A 10071-nucleotide genomic window follows, 5' to 3' on the forward strand; every position below is an offset into this window, starting at 1 on the left:
AATTAGATTTAGACAAGCATGATTATATTTTATGAACCTGTGATTAAGAAATGGTGTGAAAAGCAGAGGAATGTAGAAATGTAGCTAGTGAGACTTGATGATGTTTACTCACCTTGCTTGAGTTGTGTGTGCGGTCCATGTGGTATAGTTGTAAATAAAATATACCAATCATTGACTATGGCTATACCTTTTAAGTCTCTATGACTAACAACACACAAAAATATTCCCACATACATATACTGTACAACTATGATTATGATTATACCATGAAGTATTGCAATCTCAGCTAGTGTAGCAGTTAATAGAAGCCTTTAAATAGTAAACTGTTATGTTTATCATCATCAATAGCAAAATTCCCTGGCACTACTCAGAGTTTAACTATGAACAGTAATAATAGCAACGTATTACAGTAAATAGTGTTGAATTTTGCAGTCAGCCATAAACAGTTAATTACATTTTAGGAAAGATATTAATGCTCTAAAGCTTACAAATGTTCCATGCGGTCAATATTTTCATGGAATGTCAGGAACAGGGTTGCACTTGTTCATAATTATATGCCAGGAAAAACCTTATGAACTAAGTCATGCTAAAACACTTGCAAATGTCAATTATGACACTTGATTCTGCCCATAACTGTCTTTACTGTACATTACAAAAAAAGTGATTACCAATAAATCAATCAAGTAGTTTCAATGTACAGTACTGCCCAGAGGTAGCATTACAATCCCTCACGAATGCTCAAATCCAGGCCACGACTTGACATGACACACGACTGGAATGCATCCCGTGCGAAGGCACGCGGTTACTGGAGCAGCTGCCCGATGGAGCTCACATGTTGTGGCTACACGTGGTGAGTTAGTTAGCACACACACATGCCAAAGAAATCAAGGGTCGAAAATTGGCTACACAAGTGCAACTGCTCGCGAGTGTAACATTACCTCTGGGCGATACTGTATTACTGATGGTACAAGATCTATTGATATATATGTACCAGTAATAGTAATAGCATGGGTAGCAGTGAAATTTGGGATAAATACCAAGAGTGTTGTATTGGAAATTTACCATTTTCAATACAACCAGGGTGGTATTTATCCCAAATTTCACTGCTACCCATGCTATTCCCAGTTAATACCATACTCGCTGCATATACTTACACATGCTGTGCATTAGCATTGCTATGTACGCAATTTGTCACTATGTACTAAACATGCGTCGACACTAATTGGCGCTACATTGTTAACATAAATTCTAGCCAATGAAATTACAATTACAACTTTTTCACTGCTGTCAGTGAAATACGGGATAAATTTCACTGCTACTATTGAGACTTTTGTATGGGCAGTGAAACAGGTATGGTATTAATATATATATATATTTGCAACGTGTGCCTGCCCACGTAAATGTAATCAGCTCATGATGATTGTACTGATGTGTATTATGACAATGATAATACAAAGCATAATACAAAGCATTCACTAAACTTCATGGTTTAAACTCTATGGCAAAATGTATAAATTACACATCATGCAATCATCATTGTGTTGTCATGCCCTACCCCCTGAACTCAAATCCACGATCAATATAGATATAAGCAATTGACTAGTTCTGATAATGTAGTGATATTGTAGCTCTATTAATGCCAATGACCCCTTGTTGACGTTCAAAGGTTCTGATGGCCATATGACCAGCACGAATGCGCAATATGTAGTCTGTTGCATCTGCATCAGTGGCTAATGTTTGTCTTGAGTCTGTTAATTTAGTAGCAAACGTAATTGGAATGCCCTTAGTAAACTCATAACCAAGAGCCATAATAAAGTCAATTGGAAGCAAATATTCATAACAGAATGCTAATAAAATTCTCAATGTTAATATGCTTACACGCTACAAACAATTCTGATGATTAATACATCACTCACTCTTGTGCGCGCGTAACAACAACAGGCTAAGATTTGTAGGGAGATTTCATTCACACTTAGTATTTGTACCTATACTCTGCACATGACTAAATAGAGTACTCCTGGCATGACGTGTGTGGAGAGATGAATTGGACAAGGTATCCAAAATAACAGTATCCAATTTTAACACTTCATACAGTAGACAGTGGGCTATTTCTGATAAATTCCATTTCTGCTAATTGTCCACTACTATCCCAGAATCTAATCAGTGGTGACATAAAGTGCAAAGTGTGAAGAGCAACCATACAACTGTATCTGGGAAACAATAATTGTCAGGTAACATATCACCTTCGAATATGAGTTATCACCTTGTGAACGAAATGTCCAATCAAAAAATTGCATTGTCATAAATACCATGATAAGTGGATCATATAGTTTAGTAGACAATGGGACTTAATAAGCCATAACCACATCATTACTCCACAGTTATATGTACATTTAATATAGCACATAAATGCATATTTAAAGCATCAATAAAATAATCTTTAACTCTTTGCCACACCAGAGTTAAAAGGAAGGCTTCATAGAATAAAGAGAAGCACAACAGATAGGAAATAAAATCATTGTAGTGATATCAAGGGAAATATTAACAAATGACTATAAATGTGACCCGGTCTGCGAAAAGGGCTCTTATAGCCTTTCCAATTGCATATATATGGTAACCCATAACTTGACTGGTGAATATGGTACAAGCCTACAATTTGGTCACTCATCAACCCTAACCTGGCAGTAGCTGTGGGTGTAATTACATGGTGATAGCTTTAGTAGATTAGGAGTTATGATTAGCCAAACATGGATAATTGGAAAGGCTATAAGAGCCCTTTTCGCAGACCGGGTCACAAATCACTAATGCTATACACTGTATTACATTAACATTCTGTCAGTAATCGCTAAAGAGCTGTCCTTTTAACTTAATCACACTTATGTCATACTGTGCTGTATAGCAATAGTACAAATATTTGAGATGTGGGATATAATTTAGATAAATTGAATGATTAAGTAATTTGTAAGTAAAATTATGATTAAAACAGTTTAACGTTATAAATGTAGAGGGAGAGATTTATGAAATGTATATGAAACGTCAGATTTGTCAAATGTTTCCTTGTCAAACGTTTATGCTATGCATATGGTGTTTATCACACTTATGGTCATTGTTAATAAACATGGTGGTTATCAATGAGTTACGTTGGCATTACTCTTTAACATTTGATATTAATTGTGGTCTTTGTTGGTGACTTCAATTTGAAAAATGGTCGGTACACACATGTGCACAATTTTATTTATTTAATTATTTTATTTATTAATGCTTTACAGCACAAGTGCTGAAAGTCTCCTACAGCTGTTTAAAGTTGGTACATAAAGTGTGTTTGAAAAGGTGGAGAAAGGAGAAAAAATCCATGACTGGACCTGGGCAACCTCAAACCTGTAGCCATCCAATTAATGCTTGAACGCTTACAGGAGTCTGACAGGTGGTCAGGATGTTTTCTCCTTGTCAATTTCATGCTTTATAAAAACACTAGCATGAGATGGACTGGTTAACAATTTCAATTATTAATCTTGCTAAAGCTTGTCAGTTCTGTTGGAAAAAAATTGCTCCAGCCATTTCCGAGATATGAGAGGCCAAATTTTCATTTTTATTTCTTTGTCTTTTTTTCCTTCTTCTTCTTCTTCTTGCTTTCTGGAACTGGACTTCTGTAGGTGTGTAAAAGCCCACAGTGCTATAGTGGTAGTGCTGAAGTGACTCATTGACAATACAAAGTTATTGGCTGGCCTAGCCATAACAATTATAATAGCTTATGGAAATGCAAAATTACTGTAATTTGCTATTGCAGTGCATCCAGAATTCCCAGAGGTGTGCAATTTCGACAGCAGCTCAACATTACTACCACCATTCATTTTCAACCCAAACTGATGACACTGGGTAAGTCAATTATTTTGCATGGTGTTCACACCTGTCCAATCAATAATATATTATTTTATTGCTATATGGAAGAAGGAAACGACAGTACAATTGTGTAATACTTATAGCCCTACATTGTGCTTGGTGTGGGAATATTAAAGTGCTACAGTAAAGAGTTTAAGTTCTTGAGATGAGGGGAAATGTGTGGGTGAGGTCTTGAGACTAGTATACAGAACTTGTGTTTGCATTACGCTTTACCACTGTAATAGTAGCCTCTTCAAATAGTTAAACATCATTCTTTGTATAACCTTGGGTATTTTCCTCCTTAGTTTTGTGATTGTTAGCACAACATTCTGTTGTGTACATACGTAGTAGTTACACAACATTCCTTAACAGGAGCTAAAGTTGGTCAAAAGACTATAGATACAAGGTTCTCTCTGATATCCAATATGTATCTAACCATAATCATGTTACATATTATGTAGTTCATTACCATATTCATTACAAATATACAGACCACTCTATTGTAGCTATCCCATATTCATATACATAACTGTGGTAATTATTGTCACGATGTTTATTGAAGGCACTTTTATTGCTTACAGAGCACATTTTTTGCATCGGAATTCATCACAACATTTATCGCAACATCCAGTTCTTTGAAACCAAATCTATAAGTGAAGTACTACAGTGACAAACTAACAGCATTGATAGCCTTGCCAGTAAGACTGTACCGTTGAGTAAAGTTATTCGCAAACAAGTTTACTGAGAATCTATTATGGCTCTCGGAAGTAGTAAGCACAATTCGTACTTTAGCAATGTTAAACCTCAAAAAAGGATAATAGTTTTACACCCATCCTCCCTGTATAGTATGTGACACTCAGATTATGGCTAATCTTATTCATGTTCTACTATGTTTATCGCTTCTTTTCATTTGGCTTCTTTTCTGGGCTTTCTACAAACAGTAGTTAATTGGTCTAGTTGGAATCTTGTAGGTGCTGTCAAATCATTAGTCTTGCTATTGCAAAGTTCTGTATATGGCTTTTGCTCAAAAGCAGATATTTGCATCCAGTTGGCACTGCAGTTTACATAAAAATAATATGTGAAGCATCCTTTGTACATACTACTATACTTTAGAACCTGACTCATGTCATAGTTTGGCTATGTTATACATGGATGAAGGGTGTTTACAGCTATATTTGAAGACATACAACATGTTACGTAGTTTCAGTTACAGAGACAAATCCATATGCTATGTACACTTGTATGTTAGAAGTAATTCCCTTTCTCTTCAACACTAACCAAACAGAATTCCACTAACTTGTACCATGTTATAGCAACATGACATTCTTTACAGAGTGGTTATAACAAAACTTGTGCTTGATTTTCTACGCTAGCACACTAGAAATAACTTTCAGCCTATAACTCACAACTCTATGTTTAGTAGTACATGCAGTTTATACAGATCACAAGTTAACACTAAAACCATCCAAAACCTTTCTTGTGAAGCCATACTACTATGCACAAAATCTAAAAATACACCTACAAATTTATTCCCAACACAAATTCCTATCAACCACAACTAATACCACTGAACTATTTCAAAATAACTGTTCAAAATTAGATCTGATACAGATAAGCTCTTATTCCTATTCTGAAACAGCTTCCTTACATGCCTGGGGTCACAAAGTTGCTTTTAATAAGCTATGCTAGGCACATTGATGGATAACAGCTTGTAAAGCCTTGTCATTGATGGGAACATAGTCCCCAACATAACACAGGCTTGCAATTACAAATACAAGTTATCCAGCATACACTATCACCCGAATACAACAAAAGAGTGTATGTTGTTTACACGCAAAAATTAATGTACATGGGCATTAATGGACTATTTCATAATTTTTGAAATTTTTTTTTTAAAATTTATAAGGCTTTTCAGCATGGGTACAACTACATACAGATACAGTGGTTATACATTCATGAAAACAATATTAGTCCATGCTGAGGGTCCACTAGCAACCTGTGCTAGTGGCCTGAGTATGTTACAAAAATTAATTACTTAACTACAGTAAGTTACTTATTTATTTAATTATAAATCAATTAGTATGTAACTACAAGAGATCAAAGTTCATGACAAGATGATTGCTGACAAAGTTACCACACGGACAGAGATAGTGATATTTGTGTGGGTCAGTAGAATTGAAGTTTGTGATAAAATGATTCCAGAGAAAAGATTTGATGCGTCTTTTGATGGTTTCTATAGGCAAACTTATATCAATGATTGGTAGGGAATTCCAAAGACGACAGATTCGGTTGAAATAAAAATGACGCTCTTTATTAGTAAAGGATATGTTGTGGTGTAGCTTGACTGAATTGGATCTTGTAGTACTATGGGAGAATGAAATGTAGAGGTTGATATTGAAGCTTGGAGTGGGATGTTTCAGAGAGTTGACAAAAAAGATTATGTCTGATATTTCAAAGATGTACATTAATGGAAGCAAATTGAGTTTTGTCAGCCGTGTTTTGTAGTCTGAGGAGAAGTCTTGTAAAATATATTTAGTTGCCCTACGTTGAAGTTGTTCAATTTTGGAGATGTCTTTTAAGAGATGAGGTCGCCACACTGGTGCACAGTATAGGAGCTGCGATCTTACTAAGGATATATATAGTTTGAGCGTAACCGAAGGCACAATGGTTTTACAAAAGGTTCTACGTACAAGTCCCAGAGTCTTATAGGCTTTCTTTAGAATATAGTCATGATGCTCGTTCCAATTGAGATTGTCACTAATCAGGACACCTAGGTCTTTATGCAAATGGGAAGTGTTTATAGGATTGCCATTGATATTATAAGTGGATGTAAATTTACATTTAAACGACAGATGGGTACTTTTAGAGGAATGGAATGACAAAAGAGATGTTGTGCTCCAATTTGATAAGCAGTTTAAATCATGTTGTAAGAGCTGCATGTCGCTTGGTACTTTGATATGTTTAAAGCATTTTGTATCATCTGCAAAAAGAAAGATTTTACTGTAAGTGATGGCACAGGAGATATCATTCATGTAAATAATGAATAATAAAGGATATAATAGACTATCAGACGATCCTTTGCTAACACTTCCTTGGTGGTGGTTTTAATTAATACATACTTTTCTTGCTCATGTTGGGACTTGAGTGGCGTTAAAATCCATTATAAGCATGCTGTCTATTATATAAACTAATGGACTATGTATACATAATCGAGCACTACATGTACAGTGTTGTTATAAATGAATAGCTAACAATGTCATTACTTTTGCAGGTTCATAGATGTGTAATAATGGATGAATGGATATGTCAAATAGCTCCAGGCTCATGCAGTACAGGAAATGATGATATGTTTTACCTACTTCTTTGAGTCATTGGAAGAACTGTTGGAATGTTTTGTGCGTTGCCTCCAGTCACCGTCAATGCCAGGCATCTGAGTTCCATCGATGGTTCATTTGCAATGTGATACAGCCTTTGGTTACATTACATGGAAATCTATAATGGACAAATAAAAGTTTACATATGATTAGGGTAGTCTGTAATGTTATATTGCTAGTGCTGGTCATGCATTGATAGATTTAGATAGCTATACTGACTTCCCAAATGTCTACGTAAACTTTTTAATCAGATACTGCATGTACGTACCATCCTTCTATCAAACAAATCAAGGTTATTGGAACATACACGCAAATCAACTCACCATGCATGCAGACGTTCGGACTCGGTTAGTTCGGAGAAACTGACCCTTCAGTCACGGTGCTGACACGCACTGTATATACGCGACTACAAGTTTAGCGTTAGCTTATACAGCATTTCCTTTTAGCATATGTGATTATGCCTTTCAGCGATACATGTGTAACTATTTCCTGACGCGCATGTAGAATTGTTTATGATGCGCCACGTGGCGCTTAATGAGCATACTGGTACTGCAGTATAGCCTAAATATTTCGAGGGGCAAATATTTCGAGGTTGAGCAATGTTGCGATTCGCAAACACTCCCAAAATGTATTAGGTCTAAATAGTTCAAGGCTAAAATTTTCGGTGATACCCCCCCAAAACCGCGAAATCAGTGAAAATTTCCCCCCTGGAAATATAGGCTACCGTAGGCGGGGAAAGTTACGCGTGGGAAAAGTTTCGCGAATTTCGCGATTGCAGTAGCTATCGCGAAACTTTTACGCCGGTTAGCTTCTGCATGCTTGTATTTGTACAGTAATAAATCAGTATGCAAAATCAGCATCGCGAAACTTTTACGCCGGTATACAAATTAGAGTGCAATTCGCGAAACTTTTCCTACGCGTAACTTTCCCCGCCTACAGTATACGGTATCACAGCTGGAATCGCGCTGCGCGGTGAGCAGGTGGAACCCTGCTACTCGAAGCTGGTCTAAATCTACAGATTTCTATTTGTTATTATTAGCTATTATTAGTAATCCTGAGACTAGACTCCTGACCCCTTGTAATTATATTGTACATGTAGACAATTGTCAAATTATGACGTTATCATCATCATTGTTATAATTGTAAAACTCACATCAGTGAGTACGAGAATAAGCATGTTAGCTACAATGTGGGAACTATACAATTTACAATGCAATCTGTTTTAAATAGCGGCCAACTCCTTAGAAGTTTATAAAGAAAGTGGCCTTCACCAAGTGGCAGTCAAGTAACTAATGTTTTCATTTGCAGGCTTTGCCTTTTGTGTAACCGTTGTCTTTTAACAGAAATTGATAATCTAACCCCTTTTATCGAACTCTATAATCAATTGTCTAACCGTCCTATATTTTACTCAGCACTTCATCATTCTTTTGTTTTTTCTTCTTTCTTCTACTTCTTCTGATAGAATTATAGTACTACGTCATTCTCTTGTTGTAGCTATAGTAGCTATTTTGTATATAATTCATCTGTTGTAATTGTTAATCTGTTGTATTTACTCCAACCTTGTCCTTGTAACCACTGTACATGTAGCTATAGACATACATTCAATACAATTATTGGTAAGAATTAATACTCTCGCAACTTTTCGTAGCAAAATAGTTATAAAAACTATGACTATCTTTTTTTTAACTATGGCAATCTGGTAATTCACTGCACTGAATTTTAATGTGGATTCTCTCCATACTAACTATAGCTAGTTAGCTATAGCTTATATTCCCTAAACAAGAGTATAATTATCCAGACAAGCTGATTGAAAGAAACACTGGCTCATGTAATTTACATTATATCAATTCAAAAGTATGAATTTCATAATTATTTTCATAATGAAGGGGACAACTGAGTAGCTATGGCCCTCATACTCAAGTTGCCACAGCTAGGATTCATCCCTTTGGTTAATTAAGTTCCAAATTTGCTATGTTTTAGTAAGCAGACCAGGTGATTAATGGATTTCCTTCACATTTTGTACAGGATTACGTACAATTTAAGTATAAGTAGCTAAATAGATAATGCAACAATATATCCCTGAATTAGCTCATGACTTCCTTGTTACACTGTAGCTACCAGGATTTTATTACCATCATCAAATTTACCACAAAGGAAGGAGCAGTAATTGTACAAGATAGTGTCCAAACACAAAAACAAAACTACTCAACACAACATTGCAAAAACACTGAACACACAATACAAAACAAGTTAACAAAACACATATCAAAGCAGGCCAACATCAAAACGAAATTACACCTTAAACTGATTGCAACAAAAATGTTCAACACAGGCTTTGCCCCCAGTGTTCACCCTCCAGTGAATAACTGGTAAAGCAGATAAAAACAAAAAGCCAGGTTTCATTGTTCTATGTGTATGTTGACGCATGCGCATAGTGCTACGAGAAATGGTGGTTCAAGTATTAAAGAGCTTAGTAACTGTTTATCTTCAATACAATGTGTGCTAAAACTACTACCTCTCACGTTGCTGCGACGCCGTTGTCAACCATGGATGACCCTGCAGCCACACGGTTTGTAAGCGCATGCGTACAATTGTAACAGGACAACCGGGAATTTGAATACCACGAAGAATTAGCGGTGAATTTGAATTCTACAAAGAGTCAGAATATTTTGATTGGCTATTCAACATGCACTACGTAATTGCAGACAATCAACCTGAAAATCTCTGTATAAATGCTTTGCTTGCAGCCATAATAAACAGAAGCAAATGCGCACCTACTGAATCGTCAAAAAGCCTCAATACGAGAATCAAGTCGAAG

At 35.9% G+C, this 10071-nt stretch overlaps 1 long non-coding RNA gene across 4 annotated transcripts in view; it reads right to left on the reverse strand.

Annotated features, from left to right (window-relative positions):
* Positions 1-7737, reverse strand: part of LOC136258267 (uncharacterized) — a 28586-nt gene extending 20849 nt beyond the window's left edge. For all 4 annotated transcript variants that reach the window (XR_010702704.1, XR_010702714.1, XR_010702683.1 and 1 more), the window contains exons 1-2: positions 7577-7737; positions 7239-7371 (exon numbers count right to left, since the gene is read on the reverse strand). This is a non-coding gene — a long non-coding RNA (uncharacterized lncRNA). The remainder of the gene's footprint in view (positions 1-7238; positions 7372-7576) is intronic.
* Positions 7738-10071: the final 2334 nt, after the last annotated feature.

This window comes from Dysidea avara, chromosome 1 (genome assembly GCF_963678975.1).
Source record: "Dysidea avara chromosome 1, odDysAvar1.4, whole genome shotgun sequence".
Lineage (NCBI taxonomy): Eukaryota > Metazoa > Porifera > Demospongiae > Dictyoceratida > Dysideidae > Dysidea > Dysidea avara.